The sequence below is a fragment of the Lutra lutra genome, chromosome 1, assembly GCF_902655055.1.
Source record: "Lutra lutra chromosome 1, mLutLut1.2, whole genome shotgun sequence".
NCBI lineage: Eukaryota > Metazoa > Chordata > Mammalia > Carnivora > Mustelidae > Lutra > Lutra lutra.
Genome location: NC_062278.1, coordinates 145,211,175 through 145,233,299, shown reverse-complemented (window position 1 = coordinate 145,233,299; position 22,125 = coordinate 145,211,175). Strand labels below are relative to the sequence as shown.

Genomic DNA, 22,125 nt, shown 5'->3' with positions numbered 1-22,125 from the left:
TGCTTGTTAAACAAATTACCAGACAGCGACATTCTTTACAAACCCCTTCTGTGGGTTTCATCTGTCCAAAACTGCTCTCATTGTTATTTCGCATGTTATCAGGCACTGACTCACATGTTGAGACAGAGGATGAGGTCCTCTGTCTCCAGGGGTCCACAGTCCCCCATTGAGAGGTCATGACTATAGGGCAGGGAATCCACAACTGTGGGAGGTCTTTTCTGACTTTTTTTTCCCCCACTGATCAACAACCGGGATTTGGTATTTTCTTGAGTTTTAAAGACAAGCAACAGACTACACGACTGTCACCAGGGCCTGTGACATCACCACTAAAAATCACACCTTTTGTTTTTTTTATATATAGCAACACAGTTGTTCAGAAATCTTGAAATATCATTTATGCATATCACAACTTCAAAGTCATAATAATTAATTTCTCCTGACCAAAGCGCCTCCTAATACAGAGAGACAATTACTGGTCAACTTCTCACCTGGTAGTCATGCTGCCACAAAAGGGAAAGGAGCATCTCCTCACTCAGTGATCCAGACACCTAGGTTGCTTAATGGCTATTTCTATCTACACTTATTTATTCTTCATGGATAAATAGAAGTCAACCATTTAATTTATTTGTTATAGTTTTGCAAAACTGGACAGTCTAAATGAGAATGTTTAATTCTTCGTAAGTTAGCACTGTCTTCTGAAATATGACAGGTATGTGGGCTACAAGTCTAGACCAGGCAAGTTCAAACATATCTTATGGTGAAGCAGACTACTGAAGTGTGTTATTTTTTTGATAGTAATGACAGATTTGGTAGTGATATAGGTCATGCATAGTATTATAAGTTCAGTCTGACAGAAATTTCAAGAATCCCTGAGAATCAATGCTTTCTGGGTATTTTTGTTGTTGTTATGGTTCTTTGTAATCTTACATATTTTAATTTTTACATTTAAAATATTTTAAAATTTAATTTAAACAAATAAAAAATGTTAATTTTACATTAAAAAAATAAAAAAGAGTACATAGGTTTAACCAGACTTCCAAAAGGATACATAGCTTCCAAAAGGATACATAGCTAGAAAACTTCCAAAAGGATACATAGCTAGAAAAAATGGTTAAAACCCCATGAATTAGGCATTGCATGACTAATCCAGGACCCTGAACACCCATGTGTATTTATTATAAATATCTGCTACAGGTGGAATCCACAAATGTTACCTGGCACTGGTCACAGTCATATTCACCTCCCCCGACCCCCTCCACCCACACGGAGAAGAAAGATTTCTCTGTATTAGTCTCTACTGTTATCAGCACCAAAAAAAGTTAAAGTAGAGAAAAGAACACGATTTTTTTAAAAAGAAGTAAAGATGCACAATTTCACCTGTTAAAACCCTAGAAGTTTAAGATGCGTTAGAGGTTTTGGAGCTTGGGAAGTGAACAGTAACTTCTTAGTGACTCAATAAATTACCATAATAAATCAAATAAATTATTCAAAAAATTAATTTTTCTAGAAACCAGTTGGCTCTTCCACCTGCAATATGCAAAGTGAATTAAAACCTTGCCTGTTATTACTGAATCTATTTCCCTCAGTTAAATACAACATGAATGTATATTTAGAAACACTGCAACACCTTCCAATTTAAAAGAAAGCGATGTGGGGCTTAGAGGGTAAACCCAGGCGAGGCAGAGGAAAGTGACGTACATTGAAGACCCGTATTTCTCAGCACTGTTGTTCCAACATTTAGAAACCCCTGGCATAAAAACAATGCTGTCACTTTTGGAAATTTTGTTCTTCTTCTTTTTTTTTAATAACACCAAAAGCCAGCTTCAGCCCACAATTTAATATTGTCAATATATTTTCTTCATTACACAACTGGCACACCAACTGTTACCTAAGCACTTCACTCTTCAAATCCCACACCCACACATTCTGAACTCATCTGCACCCAGATATGAATAAAGATGAATAGCATCTTGAGGAAATAGCTTCTCCATTCTCCAATGGCAAAAGCCATAGAGCAAACACCTCACAGTATCTGAGGGATTTCTCAGAGGAACAAGAAAGAACCCTGAAGCCACCATTTTGTCAGGAAAAATCACATCCTTCCATGGCAACTTGCCCACTGGGGATTTGAAATCCAAAGGGATCTCAGAAGTCCTTTCTAATATTGAGGTTCTGCGACTTTTCTTTAAATGCCTTTTCTTTTTTATTTTACTAAATTTTGGGTAATTAGGTTCTGGTAGGTCAGCAGCCCAACTCAGTATTTCTTTATGGAGAATGGTTCGAGGAGACCTTGATGAAATTGGAAATGCTTGGAAATAGTCACTTGCTTGCATGCTGGGTAAATAGGAAAGCATGCTGACTATATTTATTTTACTATCATTATGTCTCCATGGGGTGGGCTAGTAAAAAAGTGCAAGCTGTTAACAGCTTGGTATATACATACACACACACCCCACACACAGTATATGCTAAAAGAGTTTATTTTTCCTTCATCTCAAACCATGACTGCAGAAAATCCCCAATACTCAAATGAATTTTCTTCCAAATGTTTGTTTCTAAAATGGATGCTGGTCAGTCCATTCATTAGTGTTCATTAATTCGACAAGCTATTAATGAAGGCCTACTATGTGTCTGACTGGTAAAGAACATCACATTCAGAGGTCTAAACACAGGCATGTCTTTACTCAAAGAAATGTTTCACAAGGTGGGTAGGTGCCTGGACTAACCTAGAATAACCTCCCATATTAATCATCTCAGGCTGCAGTAACAAAATACTATAGCCAAGGGAACAGCATGGCCAATGTCTTTTGAAGGATACCTCCTTGGGCTGTAGATGGCCTTGTTCTTAATGTATCTGTATACAGATACATTATGTATGCTGTATGTATACAGATACATTATGTATGCTGTATGTATACAGATACATTATGTATGCTGTATCCTCACAAGACCATTCCTCAGTGGGTGTGGGTGGAAAGAGAGGAGGCCACCTTTCTGGTATCTCTTCCTATAAGGTCACTAACTCACGATGACGGGGCCACCCTCATGACCTCACCTAAACCTAATTACCTCCCAGATGCCCCATAACCAAATACAGTCATGTCAGGGGTTAGGGCTTCAATACCTCTTTAATATCAAATGTGCTGTCACCTACAATGTCAACTCAGTAGACTTAGCGGTTTCAAATCCATCTCAGAAGAGCAGGACTGTGGTTCTTCTACGATTTGCCTGTCGCTATGGTGAGGGATGAGGGCCCAGACACCAACAAAGGGTGAGAGCTACAGCAGCACCAGACACCTCAGTCCTGAGGACCCAGATGGTCTGGGGTTTAGAGGAGGGTGACACAAGCTCAGGTCAGCATCTGAAGCAGAAAACATAAGATCTCTTGCAGTGAGGTCAAAAATCCAGAAATGATAGGCTTCTGAAAATCAGGTGTCCTTACTTCAAGGCCTGCCTGCCTCTTTGAAGCTCCTCATGGTAGAGTTCAATCAGGCAATACAGCAAAACAAATAAAAATAACACAAAATCAGAGTAACAGCAAGATTCAATGTAGGATACTAGGCTGGGGTTTTCATAAAGCTGCCATTCCGGAGCCCTTTTAACCAGGCCTGAGGAAGTTGGCCAGCTGCATACTCACCCCTCCGCTACAGGAAAGCCAACATCCACCCAGCCCGGCCCCTCGACTAGAAATGCTTTGACTCTTCCAAGCCTGGATCATTTCCTTAAAAGCCCATATGATCAAACCCAGCCTGGAACAGACAGGATCAAAGAGGAGAAATTCCAGAAATCCAAGCTCAGGCTTTGACTCTGACTAAAACTTTGTGCAGCTGACTTCCTTTCCGACGATCTTCTGCCGCCTCAAAGAAACAACCAGAACAAACCACAGAGGTTGAACGTGCCTTTCTCCAGGGTCCTGAGTCTATGCAGACGCAATCAATAACTTTCAGCTGGGTCTCTGACATACAGACTTCCAAAATGGAATGTCAAGCTCCTTCATGTTTTTCACAGATGAAGGGGAAAAAGCACTCCTACATTTCTCTTCCCCCATCTAGTGTCAAAATTAAAAGGCAGGTGAGGATATTCAGGGATCTTTGGGTGACTTAACCCACGCTTGGGGCTGTGCGAATGTATGGCTCTGGCACACATTCAGGGTCTGGGAATAATTCTAATGCACGTCTGGTTCTTTGCAGGGGCTTTTATCTCCATAGTCCAGAAGGATCCTCACAGCAAGTTACATGGGACGAGAAATGTGACAGCCATTTCATAGAAACCTGGGGCTCAGAGAGTTGAAGAGACTCTCGCCTTTGGTCACACAGTTACTGGCAGAATCCTATTCAAAATCAGGAATTCCAAGTGCAGATTTTATCATCGTCACACAAGCTTGGGAACTAGAACTCCATTCTTCTGCAGGAGGCTGGCTACAGCCTGCGGATGTGTTCTGCATTTTGTTTTGTTTTGTTTTGTCCTGTTTTTAATTGAATTAGTTCAACCATTAAACATCAGGAGCTTTCACCTAACAACTGGGATTTCTGACATTTTTGGGAAAATCAAAGCTCAGATCTATCCTCAACACAGGCAACAGAGGAGTGGAGCTAAGCGGAGACCATAGCTCACTTCCCTGTGGATAACCCATGACCAAAACATGATCAAAGACTCCCTCTCCCTCTATGGGCTCACGCTCAGCTGCTCACACTCAGCTGCTCCCGCTAGCCTGTTGTGCTATTCCCGCGTCCATGCCTGTGCTCTTGTGACTTTCCTCTTCCCGTATGCGTCTGTCTGTCTCGCCAGTTCGGAGGGGGTAGGTGAGCCATCTTTCAGAATTCAATTCAAAGGCCTCTGGCTCCATAAGGTCAGTTCCTCGTATTCCTGGAAGAACTCACTGGCCTTTGTTCAGGGATCTTGAATATTTTCTTGTGTTTATTTGATTACACCTGTTTTCATCTGTGCATATTCAGTATTGGACCATGATAGGCAATCAACAATGTGTTGATCAATAATAAAAGCAAAGAAGTAAGTAGTACCTACCATGTGCCAGATGCTGTTCCGAGCCCCTTAGACATCGGAACTCATTTAAGCCTCACAAGGCTTTCACATGGAGAAAATGGAGGCCTCTGAAAGTTTGAGGCATTTTCTTGGGGTCACTAAGCTTGCTGTTAAGTGGCAGAAGAGGAATTGGAACCGAGTCTGGCTACCTCTGGACAGATGGGTGGATAGAAAGCCAGAAGGAAGGGAGAGACAGAAGAAAAGAAAGAGAAAGAGAAGGAGGGAGAACCAGGCAGGTGAACATTCTGTGGCAGGAACTACAAGGCTGCTGGGGGCAAGGGCAGCTGTGTGAGCTGGCAAATTTTAACAACAGGTTCTCTGGCAATAAAAAGCCCTGCTTTGTAGTGTCTGTGAGTTTCTGTGGTGTCAGTAATCCTACCAGAGGGGATTTCAGGCTACCAACATGATATCACTGAATGTAGAGGTGGAAGGAGGAAATGTGACCAGTTGTGGAACTCCCCAGTGCCAGCCCCTCAGCTGGAACACACGAGGGGACAGGACATGCCCAGGAAAGTGACTAAGGATGAGACAGGCTGGACCAGGTGAGGCAGAAGCTATTAAACCATACTAAGGATGTAACTTTCTCCGGGCAACAAGGAGTGATTCTCAAGTTTTAAGCAGGAAGTGACACACATCACATGGTTATGAAGACGGGCACACAGTCAAAACTGTGCAATGCAGAAGCAATCGATAACTTTCAGCTTTCCTTCATCTTTCCTACAACTTTCCTGACTGACAGTTATGGCTGCAAGGAAACTTATCAACTATTCTACCCTTTTCCTTACTCTGTTCTACTTCGCATCAGCTACACTTCCTTTTACCACTACTCCTGACAACCACCACCATCCCCTTCTTCTGGGCTCCTAGAAGTGCTCTGAGTGTCACCAGTCTTTCAGACTGCAGAGTGTCTACTATCACTACTGGTTCTGTGGCATGTCAGGGCCGGAAGGCCTAAGCAAAGAAGTGAGCCTGAACCAGCTGAACAGGAAAGCCATCATGGGGAGTATAAATAAAACCATGTCGGATGTGCCCTTGACATTAAATACCACAGAACTGGTAGGGGTTCTAGAAAGCCTCAAGTTTATTGGGCAATAGAGCCAAGGACAGTCAACTTAACCAGACCAAAGACATCAGGCTGGTTAAGGTCAAAGCTAGAAGCAGAATGATGTTGCCTGGTTCCCAGTTACATACTTTACCTACATATCAAAAGGATGTTTTCTGAAATGTTGCTGCCCCCTGCAAAGTCAAAGGTTTTTTTAGGAGAGCTTTTTCCATGAGCATGTTCTACTTCACCAAAGAGAACAGACAGAAACAGGGTGATCTCCAAGATCAGGGACATCCTGTCATCTTCTCACCACGTAGGACAACATGAACCATCTGTTTAGAAAACAATCTATGACCACAGTCCCCTCTCTATCACTCCTGGCCTTATTATCCAGCTTAAGAATTCTCTAGATCTGGACCTTTTCCATGGATCTCCATCTACCTGCCTGCACTGAGGCCATTTCCTGATAATCAGGAAACGAGCAAGGAAAGGAAGTGAACCTTTCAAAGCCATTGTGGCAGCTCTGCTTTGGGGAAAAAAAAAAAAAAAATCGTCGGAGGGGAGAACTTAAAACTTTCAGCTGAAATGCAATGCAGTCTGATAATTCAACCTCACTTCAGGTGAAACTAGCCAAGGCTACAGGGCACGGAGCCAAGGCAGCCATTGGGAACAGAAACCCAGGCCAGTATTCATCTAGCCAGGAGCCAGAGGCTGCTGCTGCTCCAAGGAAGCTCGTTTTCTAGTTCTTACAAAGGCATCCCATAGCCTGGCTGTGCCCCAGACCTATGACTTTCTTCTAAAGGTGTTCTTATTTGCCAATAGCCATGCAACCACATCCCTGGGAATAGGGCAGGTTAAGCCAGTTTCCTAGGCCAGAAAAGTGAAAATTAGTCCAGAGAGGTAAAAAGAGCTAGGAGGACCCTGTTACACTTTGCCCACATCTGTTCCAATGCACACGTACAGTATTAGTTGCAGACGTTGAAGCATATGGGTTCGGGTACTTGGGGGTCACAGACATCTGGGGCATCTATCAATAGAATTCCAGCGATCTACAAACTTGAATGGGAAAAAAGTCACAACTTTGTTTACTAACATTGAACTACAATTTAGTATTTCATTCCATTACGAATGCAGGCTGCAAACCTGATATGTAGTAGCAGAACCAGCGATTTCGCCACTGATATAAATCAGATATTTTCATATCAGAACACAGCTGTTGCCGTTAACTCGAGGCAGCTTTGCTGCTGACCCCTACTTAGGAGAGATGGTAGCCATCCATCCCATCAATAGATCTCGTTGTTACACATGCATTAGCAGGTCATGGTGGGGGGTGTGTATGTGTGTGTGTAGGTTATAATCATCTGCATTGCTTTTTAAGCATTTAAACACATCATTCCGGGGTCTCTATGCTTGGCAGACTGCCAAAGGGCTGCAAGGCATCAAAGAGATGAAGAGCCCTTGGCCTGGTAAGTGAGGAGCCACATTAACAAGGGACAGGTGAATGTGAATACGAGACCATGCCCTCTGTCTGAGCAGTTAGTCGGCCTGCCTTTGTGTTGACCTAGACCTTGAAGAATTATTTGGGCACATTATTTTTCCTTGTACACTTCTTTAGCTCTTTATCACTCCCATTCACTTTCTTTAGCCCCTGATTGCTATGCCCTTTTAGGTTTGGCTTACAATCAAATCTCATTTAGTCTTTCTGTCCAATGGCTGCATTCTCTTCCTTTAGGTGGTCTCTTTTCCCTCTTGGTCTTCCTCCCTTCCCCTCTTTCTCTCCTCTGCCTACTCTCTGCGCATCTCAGTTACCTTTCTCTTGGCCCTCCTGACCTGGCTGGCTATCAGTCATCCCTCCTTCTTGGGTTTTGCAGTACATGCTTTGGGCACCAAGAGTCTACACTATTCCTTGCATTAGGGAAGGGAATTAATTTTGTCTACAGGGTGTGTTTCTAAGATGCAACTAAAAAACAGACTGACCACCTGGGCAAAGGGCAACAAAACATTCCATGGTAAGGGGGTATCCTATCTTTGCCAACCCAAGCTTAAATATAATTTGTAGGAGAATCTTTGATAATCCCTCATGACCAGATGCCTAAGGAAGGTCAGCAGACTGGACAAGGAGTCTTCTCAGGGCATAAATTCCCAGAGTAGCAAAAGGAAAGTATACTGCTTAGTCACTGCTAACAGGGTGAGCCCTCTGTAAGCAGGCCTAGACCAGCGTCGCTTTTCTAAATCAGAAGTGATGAGGTTAGACCAGGGGAAAAGCCAGGGTGACTTCATGACCTCTGTGCTTTAGCTTTGGACAAACATACAAGAGCACCGGACCTCCTCCCGGCCCTCACCATGGGAAATATTTGTCCTGAAACAGCCAACTCTCCCAGCAAGGTATTGAATACTCACATGTAGACTGAAAATCCTATCAATGGCCTAAAAAAGAAAGGAAGAAAGCAAAAAAAATGGAAAGAAATAAAGGAAAGAAACAAAGAACCTAATCTGCATTTGAAAATATGCTTATTTTTATTACTTATTATTATTCTGTTTATTTATTTATTATTATTTATTACTTATACTTATTATTATTCTGTGTTTGAACCAGGCTCACAATATATTTTTTATTTGTTTCTATCTTATTTCTAAGAAAGGACACAAATCTTAAAAAAAAAAAAAACTGAGAGTGTAGTGACACTTCATTGGACAGTTGCTAACATAAAAAGCAGCTCAGAGAATTTAGGATAAATTGAAACCACAAATTTTATAAACTTCACTGATCTGTTCTTTGATCCTCTTAAAGAAAGAAAATCTATTTTTATCAGGGTGGTTCTTTTTCAATATTTGTTCATTTATTTATTTTTTTTTCAAGATTTTTATTTATTTATTTGACAGAGATCACAAGTAGGCGGAGAGGCAGGCAGAGAAAGAGAGGAAGAGAAGCAGGCCTCCTGCTGAGCAGAGAGCCCAATGCGGGGCTCGATTCCAGAAACCTGGGATCATGACCTGAGCCAAAAGCAGTGGCTTTTACCCACTGAGCCACCCAGGAGCCCCCATTTATTTATTTTAAATGAATTATACCACCCTTACTATGAACTCATCCCTTTTGAGAAAATTGTCTGTTCCAAACCTGTTAGCTCTTAGTTCCTCATAGTTCCCAACCACTTGTAGAATAAAGCTCCTCAAAGCCACAATCTGAAGATAAAATATTAAATTTATTGATCATATGGAATATTCAAACTTAAATATAAATTAAGATTTCAGATATTTATTTAAAATAAAATCTATGAGGGTAAAACTTCTCAGGTTCTTCTTAGGGATACTTTTTTTTTTTCCTTTTCTTCTTTTTTCTTTCTTTTTTTTTAAATTTTATTTTTTATAAACAAATAATATATTTTTATCCCCAGGGGCACAGGTCTGTGAATCACCAGGTTTACACACTTCACAGCACTCACCGTTAGGGATACTTTTTTACCCCTGCCAACATCTTTTTCAAACTCCACAGAAACTTATTATGTGGCTTCTCTTGTCACTAAAACTAGGTCAAGTTCAGATTCTCTGGTCCTTGATTATGTTCTTATTTTCAAATATCTAACCCAGACTGAGAATTTTAATGCATGCTACATATCGCATCAATTAGTGTATTCATTGTGTTCTGAATAAAAGAGCTTCGTTTTTTTTCATAACATTCCCCCAGAACATGTTGTTTAACACGTAATTGTGATTTTGCCAACACATTGACATCAGTTTATACGATTTAAGATAAATACACGCAGAAGGAATTGTCCCAGCAGAAGTGCTGTGTGGACCCTTTAAAACCACACCACACAGGGGTGCCTGGGTGGCTCAGTGGGTTAAAGCCTCTGCCTTTGGCTCAGGTCATGATCCCAGGGTCCTGGGATCTAGCCCTAATCCAGCTCTCTGCTCAGCAGGGAGCCTGCTTCCTCCTCTCTCTCTGCCTGCCTCTCTGCCTACTTGTGATCTGTCAATTAAATAAATAAAAATCTTAAAAAAAGAAAAAAAGCACACCGCACAGAAGCCACAGTAAACTGGGTAGGGAGGATGCCTGCAGTGCCCACACATAAACAGGATGAGACTCCAGCTAAGCCTCCTATCATCCCTGAAAAGCTATGAGTTGGGAACCAGGATGTCTGCCCGGATCAAAAAGGATTCTTCTTCCTGTGGTTCCTAAAAGAGAGACCATTTCTTTTGGATTTTGTCATACCTGATGTCAATGTTCTATCTTTTTCCCTCTCACATTGCTGTAATCTAACTAAACCAGCATCTCCACTTTCAGAAGGCTACTCTTCTGGGATAATTTGATTTCTCATGGTTCTCCCTGAAGCTTAGGGTAACTATGCATATTTTTTTCTGACTTACATAAGACAATATTCATGTCTAATAAATTCTCTAGAAAGTGAATGCTTTGCTTGAGATAACTAGGGATTCTGGGATTTTGATCGGTCAACCCAACACAGATGGCAAACTAAAGTGGTGGGCAGGCAGGGAAGAGGGCAGAAGAGCATCTGTGCAGGCTGTCCATGGCCATTCCCATCACCCCAAAACCCTTTATCAGCCCAACCTCCGTAGACCCCCACCCCAGGTTCTGTTCCCCCACCTCCAGTTTTTCCTCCTCCACCCCCATTCCCTGCCTTTGGGCTTCTGTCTTGGCTTGCCGCAACATCAGGGATGGAAATCCTATTCCAGGCGACATACAAGGCACCAAGTTTCCACCATCTGTCTGCCTGTAACTCTTACCCCTCATGTGATTCTGAGAAACAGGCTTTTCCCAGTCCCCCTCTCTGTTTACTCCAGCTGACTTTTTCTTGATTTGTCTCCAGGGGCAGGACATCCTGATACTATTACTACAGAGAAAAGACAGGGGATGTTCTTAGAAGCCACAGTTCTGTCCTACAAGAATGCCTAGAGGTATATGGAACCCCTAAGCTGTTGGAGAGGGTCCCTTTGTTATAGGGGCTCAGTGGGTGAGGAAGCGGCAATGAACTATTTTCCGCCTTTCTGAGTCCCAAGTATATCCACTAGAAAGATACTGTTTTGCCTCAGATTTGCATCAGCCTGAGGTTTGACCTGAGAGTCAGAAATCCAGAAAAAATAATCCCGAATCATTTCATTGTACTCAGGAGGATTTCTCTTGTTTTCTCAAATACGTGGGCATGAGGCCAGACAGAGCTATTCAACTTGACAAAAAGACTGCTAAAATGATTGAAAATCCATTTAATTTTATTTAGAGTCACCTAAAGGTTTGCATGGTTAGTTAGATTCTGTTAATCAGAAGGTGTATAAGTATTGGGTTACAATTTTTTGCAAATGAGGCACATTTGTGATGGTTTATCCATTATATGATCGTTACTTTTGCTGCTTATGCAGACTGAGGCATTGATGAAAAATAGAGAAGTGAACTTTTTTTAATAGACAAGTTTTTCCCTAATTAATTTTAAGATAATGAAAAACAACAGCAGTGAATATAATCTATTTTGCATCAATACAGTTTATTTTGACCAAGAATCAGAAGACAATGCTTCTAGTACTAGTTATGGTGGGAACACACTGAGCAGCCTTGAGCACATCACTGAATCTCCTGCCTGGAGACTGGGAGCAGTGCTCTCTGAGGTCCCGTTAGCTCTAATATTCTGTGATTCAATCACTAAAAAGGTACTCATTTGCCCCCCCCAAAAAAAATGCCTACAGTTTGTGACTACAGAATCTCCCCACAACTTTGAATCTCCCCCATCATGCCATTTCTCTTCATATTTAAAAAGGGAATGTCTACCAAAAGTTCCAGAAAAGAAGTCCATTGCCAGTAGACAATTCCCTAATTTACTTCCAGTACCAGGATCTCGTCCTACCAAGATGCACTTCAACAGACTCCAGAGGATCAAATATGCACCATGAGTCTCCCCATCATCACAGGCAAGGACAGACACTTACACAGTATGCCCCTGGGGCTTGGAGTAAAGGGCTGGAGACCTCACCCATACTCTCTCATGGACAAAGGAACTTTAGTACCAAATGGGGCTGAGAACTTGGGGGGCACACCCAGTGTTCTCTACCCACAAGAACTAACCAGTTTCACCACTTATTGGCTGGACGACAAGGAGCAAATAACTTAATTTCTCCGTAGCTTAGTTTTCTTCCCCACAAAACGGGAAAAAAAACCTAGACTTTGCCGTCCAGGGTTGTTTTAAGAGTAAAACCAAAAACAGTTCACGCAAAATATCACAAATCGTGCCTGGCAAAGAGTAAGAGCTCAATAAATTTAGCGCTGATTATGACTGCTACCTGTCTCGGGTAGCGCAGCAGCGGTGGAGGGGGCGAGCAGGGACACTTTGGTGAGGAGTCCAAGTCTCCCTTCAAGAGTTACAAGAAGGACCTGCTCCAACCTGTTTCTATGGGCAAAGGGAAGTGGTCTGAGCACAAACCCAGGTAATAAGCATCCGGAAAGAAATGGACCCTGGGGTGTCCGAAGCTAGCTCTCCCGGGATGAGGGACTTAGTTCTGGGATCCTACCTCAGGTATCCAGGTAATTCGGCAGAAGCCAATTCTCTATCCCCCGCGATGCCTGGCCTGTGAGGGTGTGGCCTTTGTGCTCAGGAGCTGCACCCGGAGTCTGCGCTGAGGGAATCCCCGTCCCGCTCCTTGGGGCTCTGAAGCTTGCCGTGGGGAGACTGGGAGCTCGCTGCTCCAGGGGTGCCCCAGGAGGGGGGTGACCGACCTCAGGATTCCTCCGCGGAGCCCTGAGGAGTCGACGTCTCTTCCGGAAGGGTCTGGCCAAGGCGCCGGGCCCAGAAAAGGGGACTGCGCTGAGCTCTGCTCTCTCCCCGCTGATTCCAGGAGAGCAGCAGACTTATACAGGGCGGTCGCAGAGAAGGCTGTGCCCCTAAACGCCTGCACGTGGGAGGCCGAGCAGGCAGGGCCAGAGGGTTTTCAACAGCTCCAGAACCCACGCAACCTCCAAATTCTTCTATGGGCCAGTAGGAACTGGGAACCAGACTCTCAGCCAAAGGCGCTGCTTGGAAAGGGGCGTGCACCTCCCCAGAGAGAGAAGGGTTAAAAGAGGTGCTTCCAGGCCTTTGGTAGCCCAGTCTGTTCCCCAGCTGGACAAACGGAGCCCGGGGACTGCCCGTTCTTTGCAACAGCAATCTAGGTCCCCTCCCGCAGATGGTCTTCCATTCCAGATTGCTGGGGTGCAAAGGAGGAAAAGAACCTCGCCTTCCCGCATCCACCAAAGCGTCTGGAACAACCAGAAGGATCTACGTAGTGTCCAAAGGTGGATAGACCCACCTCGGCCCTAGCGCCCGGAGCCTGAAGCCAAGTCTTCCCTCACCTGATGCCCACACCCCCTTGCCTGCCCCACAGGCCCTCCAGCTCTGCGCTCTGGAACCTCCGGGAGCAGCGTGGGACTCCCCCACTCCCTCGCTCCGCCCAGGTGCGATTTGCAGAGGGGCGGGGCGGGGGGGAGGTGGCTCTCACTGCAGCCTCCGCCCCTGCGCTCTCCTCCAAACGTTTCAAACCCCTGCCTACTCGCCAGGCGCTGGGGACTCCCCCCTACCCCGCACACACGCCTCCCCGGGGGGCCAGGAATCCCCTTCCCACGCTGCGGCTGTGCAGACCTCTTTGACTCCGAGCGCCGGGCAGGGAAGATGGGCGTGGGTCTACGGACCCGGCTGCGGAGGTGGAAGGGTGTATAACTGGGTGCCGGAGAAAGGAGGGGACGACAGTCCTCTTAGAGCCAGGAAAGGCATCCCTGGTCCATGATCCGACCACTCAGTCACCGCCTAAGATGCCAACGCATTCAGAATCTCGCCTGGAGGTTTGTTTCTCCTGGAAAGGAAGATCGCCCCATCCCAGGCACCCAGAAGCCTGCCTCCCCAAGTCCCCCTCGGGCCCTGGCATTCCGGGGCTCCATTCTGGCTCTCTGCGCCTCCCCAGGTGCCCAGCTCCTCCCCCATCTGTATTTACACACCCGAGCCAGAGCCCTCCAGACTCAAATCCCTTTTCCTGCACGTCAGGTGACGGTTCGGGGCTGGCCCCTCGCCCACTTTAAAAGCAGAGCCCTTTGGTACCGATTCTACCCGATCTACCCCCGACCCTCGGTTTCTTCCCCCACCCCTCCAGCAACATTTCCCTCCCCAGATGACTTACTTCAACCCACCCGGATCTGCACTTGCCGTTCCCGCGGCACACAGCCGCAAGCCACTCCAAGGGTTTCATTACCGAGTTGGGGATGGCATTCGCAAGGATGGACCGGCTCCTGCCGTGCTAGACTGAGCCCCAAGGGTAACCGCAGCCTTCCTCCTATCCCCACTTCCCACCCCTCCTATTTCATTATCTCTGGTCCTATCCAACCCCCACAGGCAGGATGAGCACTGCTGGGTCCCAAACCCTCGCCTCCCTAGCGGGAGCTGCAGAGAGTGAAAAGTCGACTAGCAAGAACACCGAGAGAGAAATGGGCAGATGCAAACGTCCGGGGGTGGTAGTGGGGGAGGACTGGGGGAAGGGCGCACGCGAGAACTAGACGTGCAACTTGCACAGCACGGGGTGAGCACCGCGCAGGGAGGGGGGCACAAAAGTTTGCAGACTATTGAACCGCAGCCGACTGCACGCGAACAGAGGGTCGACTCCCCCCTCACCAGGAGGGGTCTCTTCCAGGGTCGGCGCCAAGGGGGCCGGGGGTTTGGACATGGCTCTGACCTAGAGTGATAGTTCTCCTCTACTTGTTACGGAAGGGAGGGCCTAGGCACCCGGTCAGAGGGACGACACCGCGCTTTGCGAAAAGCAACAGGCGGCTGCACCTTACCTTGCGCCAGTCCCGGGCCGGGGTGGCTGCTCCATCCTCGTGGCGCAGGGAGGAGGCGTTGGATGCGTATGCCTGGGGGTGTGCGCTGCCAGAACTGCAGCGGCCGCTCTTCCCACCCCGCTTCGAGCCCGGCTGCCCACCCCGAACCCTGCCGGCTGGGAGGGCTCGTTCCGGGTCTCCGCGGCGGCGTTAGTGCGCGGCGGCTGGAGCGCGGGACGCGGGCAGTGCGTGGCTAGCTGGCGTCCTCCGGCGCCTCCGCCGAGCAAGGGTGCGGCCCCGGGCGGCCGTGCAGAGCACCGCTGGGCTCCCGCTTCTGCGGCGGCTGCTGCAGACCCTGCGTCCGGCCCCGGAGCCTCGCAGGAGGAGGAGACAAAGACGAGAGGGAGGCGAAGCGCCGCTCGCCCAGATGCGATCGTCTCAGTCACTAGAGGGGAATCGCCTCCAAACCCGGGCTGGGGATGAGGGAGGAGGGGCGAGGAGGCAGGGGACTGGAAAAGCAGCAAGGAATGAACGTGACAGTCGGAGACCTGCCGCCGCCTCGCCCGCGCTGCCCTGTCGCCACCCGGGTGGAGGGTCCGGAATGGAGAGGGAGGGCGGGGGTTGAGCGTTTACTGCTGGAGGAGATGAGCTGAGGTGGGAGTATTCGCTCCCTCCGCCTCCCTTGCCTGCCTTCCTCGCAACCAACACCCCCCCCCCTCCAACCTCCCGCCCGCCCCGCCGGTGCATAGCTCCACTCTCAGGAAGCTATGGCCCCATTCTTTCTCCTGTTTTTCTAACTACTGAGATCAGAGCTGAATAAAACTGGCAGAAGCAGCGTAACATGGTGATGGGTTGATTGTCCTCTAATGGGGAAAAGGCGGATGCTTAAAATCTATTTGACAAATGAATGTCTACTGGGTGCCAAGTACTGTATTAGGCTGTTCTGGGGTAAGATGACTAAAGTGAGATATACCCGTCCAAGGCTCCATGATCTAATACCAGAATGATCCCCTGCAGCTCCTGAAGCCCAAAGTTTTGGGGATGAGTTGTGGCCCCTCATCCCCACCCCCAACCAGTCCAGTTTCTTAAAGCAGAAGGTGCAAGGAGAATTGAATTTGCCTTCCCATTGCAGGGATGACTCTGAATTTACAGCCAAAATGGAGTGTATAGTGTATATAGACCCTAAGAAAGTATGTGTGTGTGTGTGTGCGTGTTTGTTAAGATTAAAGCAAATTACTGCTTTTAGAAGTTTTATGTCATGATTTAAATTATTCATCAGATCTGCTCCTAAATAAATAAATGAATAAACAAACAAACAAGAAATTTGGGCCAGATGAACCTGTTTTCCAGCATCTACAGATACCATCTTCTTTGACAGCCCATTTCTACAGCCCTAACCTCTTACTCTAGGCAGAATTACTTCTCTCCTTCTCTTTGCTGTCACTATCCTACTTGCCAATCACTTGCAGAATTCACATACTATAGATTTTTTTATAGACTTCTATTGCTTTACTCACCTTTTTTTTCTCCTTTTTCAGGATTCCCCTGCAACATCCAGCCTTGCTTTGTATGTAGCTAATGGGTATTCAAGGAAAGCTTAACCAATTGAAGGTTGTTTTCTCCTTTAAACACATCTAAATCCTAGTGTCTCCAGAATTAAAGGAACTTGGGTGATGAAATTTTTAAGAGTTTGGGGCAGGGGAGGACACATATAGAGTTCTACTCACAGCTCTCCTGACCTAGTAATGTAAAACTATGTAATTCATTTGTGTTTCTAAACAATTTTCTTCTTCTACTTACAAGCCCACCTCTGTTTGCTGAATTCCCAGAAGCAAGGGAAACTAAGCTGTTGGACAAATGCATAGAGCAAGAGATTCGTACTCAGCTGCCAACACCTAGAGCAAACCCCTTCCAGGTGGAGAATGACCAAAACCTCTTTGATCATTTCAAGACCTGTGTCAAGTATGTTGAAAGCCTGTCAAGGTGTCTTCATTTCCAATGAGGGTCTCCTTGTGGATGCATTTTAGAATAGTTTGGACAGTATTTCATTCTTGAGAGGTGAGAAATGTTCTGTGGAGTTTAGGGATATTTAAAATTGTTCTTAATTTTGGGGGCCCACTTCCTAACCATTGTAGGATGGATACCCTAGATCAGGGATGCTTTATGAAAAGGGTCCAGAATGGGTAGGAGATCAGAGAAAATGACCACTATGTTTCTAAGATGATACTGTGATTGGAAATTTTGTGTTTTTTTGTAGCTTAAGTTTTGCTTATTGTTTTTTTAAGTGAAGTTTTAGGACCCAGACACAGGTACATATGGATGGCAGGTATGTAATTTGGTATAATTTTTCTGAAGGGAAATATCATGTTATTCTTGAAAGCATGAAATTTTTGCATGCCACTGTCCCTAAGACTCTACTCCTAGAAATTCATCGTTAGGGATAAATAAGGATCTACAGTAAGATTTATCTACAAGGGTATTCATTGCGGTGTTGTTTAATTCTAGTGAAAAACTGAAAATACACAAAACCAAGTGGAAATGTCTAACAGGATAGAAACGGTGAAATATTTTGTAAGTCTATAAGTGGGATACTGGTCAGACATTAAACCGTAGTTGTAAGTGAATGAGTGAATACTGTCAACAATGACAGTTACACTTTTAGATGGAAAAAAAAATTAGATGCACAAGATGAGAGATGCAATAATAAAAATTAATATCTGGAGTCAACAGATGTAGGTGTGGAGCTAGACGTTTCTTCTTGATAGTTATGTGATCTTAGACTTGAACTTTGAATTCCTCAACTGTGTGAATGGTTGATGTTATTTAGCTCATGGTGCTGTGTTTTACAAGAAATAGTATTTGTGAAACACTTACTACAGTGCCTATTACATGGTAAAATCTCAATATGTTTTTCTCTTGGAAATCATTAAATGTATAATATAAATACCTACATATATTTAGGCTCTTGTCAAAGGCAATAAACTTTCCAGTATTAACAGTGCATATCCCTGTTAATACAGGCATTACAGGTATCTTTTAAATAATATAGGATAATCAAAAGCAGAGGAATTTGTTTTTAATTCAGTTTTCTTTTAATTAAAAACAAATGATTTCTAACTATTGACACAGGAAACCTCTAAAGTTGGATGTTTTTTGCTCTAGTTGACTCACATAATCATCAACAATAGTTGCTCACCATCGGTGTCGCCCATGCTATAAAAAGGATAAACGACAGGGCATGGAGTTTGTCACCTCTGATATAAACTTAGATTTGTTTTGTAGCAACCAGGAGTCAAATCCAGCTCAGCAAAATATGCTGTTTAATACCAGGAGCTGATTGGTTATTATCCTTGACTTGTGTTGACAGCCCATTACAAAAAAAAAAAAAAAAAGAAGAAGAAGAAGAGAAGAGAGAAGGTATCAAAAGCTATATCTGTAACTTAATTAGTGAAGTAAGAAGGAAACCTAACATTGAAGGGTCATGGGATTCAATAACCTTCACATCTATAGCAGTGACCCCTCTGGGCCAAAGGTGGAGCTTTTGTAAAACTTACTGTGTGTGTCACAAATGTTGCAAAAATGTGCAAGAGAATATCATTTGCATGTTTTTTCAGTTTAACTATCATTAGAAATAGGAGCAAGCATTGTTTTAAAATCAATATAGTCAAGTAAGTTTGCATATAAAGGAAATCCCTTGAATTTTGAATTGTATTCTCCATTTGAAACTCTCTAGAGAAATTAAAAATGCATTTCTCGGGACGCCTGGGTGGCTCAGTTGGTTAAGCCACTGCTTTCGGCTCAGGTCATGATCCCAGCGTCCTGGGATCGAGTCCCGCATCAGGCTCCTTGTTCTGTGGGGAGCCTGCTTCTCCCTCTGCCTCTGCCTGCCACTCTGTCTGCCTGTGCTCGCTCTCTCTCTCTCTCTCTCTGACGAATAAATAAATAAAATCTTAAAAAAAAAATCTTTAAAAATGCATTTCTCTGACCACCTGAGTTGATTTTCTGAAATCCAAGTAGTTGGGGCACCTTAAATGAATGGGATCAAGGCAAGAAGACATTAATATCCTGAATCCTTTGTGGAACATGTTCCAGTGAACTATTCTTCATAACAACAAACCACCCTAGAATTTCTTAGCTTAAAAAACAACAATCTTTTATTGGCCTGAATCTGGAATTTGGATAAGGCTCAGGAAGGAAGTCTAACTTCGGGCCCTGTCAGTGTCAGCTTAGGGCCACTGGATTCAGAACAAGATGATTCGCTTCCCAAATGACTCATTCACACACCCAGCAGTCTCTGCTGGCTGTTGCTGTTCAACAGGAGCTGAGAGTCAAGGACCTCGGTTTACACATGGTCACTCCATGCGTATCTCTCCATAGTTTCTCATAGATTTCCTCACTTCGTGGCATTAAAGTTCACAGAGAGAGTCCCAATAGGAATCAGAACTTGCCTGGATAGTGAAAACCTGAACAGTTAATCATTGCCCATTACACAAACAATCTAGTCTTTATACAATATTATAAATATTAATCCAGAATTCACTGGGCAGTGTAGACCAGTGAATCTAACTCATCCTTTGGACGATTTAGGTAAATGGATCAATTTTTCTTCCATTTACTGAGATCATTTGGAATGTGAATTAGTACACCCACTATGGGAAACGATATAGAGATTACTAAAAATAATTAAAAATAGAACTATTGCATGATCTACCAATTCTACTTCTGGGTATTTATCCAAAGGAAACAAAATCACTATCTCAAAATATAGCTGTACCCTCATGTTATTGTAGCATTATTTCTAATAGTCAAGACTTGGAAACAACCTAAGTGTCTACTGATGGATGAATGAATAAAGAAACACACACACACACACGTGTGTGCGCGTGCACACACATACTGGAATATTATTGAACCTAAAAAAGAGGGAAATCCTGCCATTTGTGACAACATGGGTGGAACTTGAAGGTATTATGCTAGGTGAAATAAACCACACAGAGAAAGACAAACACTGTATGATTTCACTTCTATGTAGAATCTAAAGGAACAAAACAAAACCAAAAACAAAAACCAAAAAAACCTTAGGTACAATGAACAGATTGGTGGTTGCCAGAGCTGGGGGTTGGGGGAGATGGGAGAAATGGGTTTATTGTTTAATAAAAATAAAGGGATTGGAGGACTAGCCATTTATAAATTCATCATAACTTCTGTGTGTGTGTGTGTGTGTGTGTGTGTATTTAATGATGGTTCCACATAGTAAAGACCAATTTCCCTATCATGATTTTCATAGGCCTCTGCAATTAAACTTTTTTTCTAGCTCTATCTCATAGCTTCCTCTAATTTCTTACGTTTATCCATCTCATCTGGGCCTGATGTTGACTCATATTCAGGCTAGCTATTGACAAGTTCACCCCTCTTAGTAGACTTATAGTAGGGCACTAAAGTTCCTTGAGAGCAGAGACTTTATTCCAATCAGCATATTCCCCCACACTGTCAGCTGAGCCATGCAAGGAGTGGGTGCTTATACGTATTTATTGAAAAGATGAATAATTCAACACCCCTTGCCTTTCCAATTCATTCTATCTCCAAAATGGCAATATTGCTCGTGAGCTGCTCCACAGGGGAGCTAATTAATTCTCTGAAACTAGAAAATGTTTTGAAGTTCCACAGTACTTTGGAAGTACTCAAGAACATTAATATGTGTAATAAAGACATTATTATTACTTCCCTGACACATAAATGGCAAATAATCCATTTTAATGTGTTTGTTTTGAATATGCTCAACAAATTTGCAAGAAGTAATGCATTGTTGGCTTATTTCTATTAATGGACACCTGTGTGGACTGAATAAGATGTGGCCTCTTTTGGCTCTGTTGTTTGTTCATTTCTCTAGCTTTCAGAACTGCTATTATATGAGCTTCCTGCCAGAAAGGTACCCATGATATGACAATCAGCCTTGTGGAGGTTCTACATCTTGATATGTAGTATGGGTACTTAGGAAATTCTAGGATTGCACGCTTAGTCTCCTAGCCATATAATTTCTGTTGGAAATGTCTGGTAACTACAAAGCTGAGTGATCCAATAGAGAAATCCTAGCAGATGGAGCTATCAGTCTGTTCCTGGGAATTTTGGGAAAGAAAACTGGGAAGACTGGGCTCATCTCTCTGATGGCTAACACTGCAAGAAGCAAACTATCGCTTCGAAGATGGCATGACATCTGCCATGTGAAGAAGGCCACACTGCATCGTGAATGACGAAGCTGCCACAAGGGGACAGAGGTGAGAGGCAGAGTGAGTCCTTGTAGGGTCTGAGTCCCTGGGTCCAGCCATTTGGGAGTTCAGAATGTCTCTGCTTTTCTCTGCCTTTATTCATCCTCTCTTTTATTCATCATCTCTTTTCAAGAAATCACCTTTTTGCTTAAACTAGTTCAAATTTAGTTCCCATCACTTGGGACCAAAAAAAAAAAAAATTCCAACAAATGCAACATCAAAAAAGATTTGAGAAATGCTTCTCAGAGTATGTTTAATTAAAAGGTTGGAGAGAGAGCACTTGGGGACACTTTGAGATGAGGCTTGTACTTTGAGAAGTTAAAAGCCCAGTGAATAATAGAATTGGAACCCTATTTTTCCAGATAATAAAAATAGGATGTGTCATGTAAAAGCAGGATCCCCGTATTTGTGATTTACTAGCATGTAGGCTTCATGAGAGTAGAAATTTGGATTTTTTTTTACCACTGTACACTGATAACCAGAATAGAATTCTGTAGATATTAGGGGTTTGATATATATTTGTTGAATGAGCTAATGCATTTATTTGTTGTATCTCTTCCTCACTCCTAGTAAAAATATGAAAAATTATTACTTATTGAACTCACCCTATAAACTAGTCAATGTTCTCATCAGACCCATCATTTAGTTTATTACCAGACCTTGGAGTGGAGTTGGGAGGCCACTAGGGATGAAAAGAACTTGTTCTGAGATTAAACACTTTTTCCAGTTTGCATGCAGATTCTATATGCTGAGGGTCAGGACTTGAACTCAGGAGCATAAGTCTCCAAAATGTGTGCTCTCTCTAACATATCACACTCACATATTAACATATAGGGCAGAGATTTCTTCTGGAGCAATAAACTTAAAGGGGATAGTGTTGGACTGGAGTATTGCTTTATGTATAATTCCAGCTCTAATTATCAAGGATTTAGTGAACACAGACGAAGTCCTCATTTTATAGACAAATAAGTACATGTCTACAGTGC

The 22,125-nt window shown here is 43.9% G+C and overlaps 1 protein-coding gene across 8 annotated transcripts in view; it reads right to left on the bottom strand.

Annotated features, from left to right (window-relative positions):
- LRRC3B (leucine rich repeat containing 3B) overlaps positions 1 to 15,556 on the bottom strand; it is a 90,305-nt gene extending 74,749 nt beyond the window's left edge. For 2 of the 8 annotated variants that reach the window (XM_047738467.1, XM_047738427.1), the window contains exon 1: positions 14,895 to 15,556. The gene's annotated coding sequence lies outside the window, so the exon portion shown is untranslated. The other 6 variants (XM_047738450.1, XM_047738457.1, XM_047738443.1 and 3 more) reach the window with 6 other exon arrangements.
- Between the last annotated feature and the right edge of the window lie 6,569 nt (positions 15,557 to 22,125).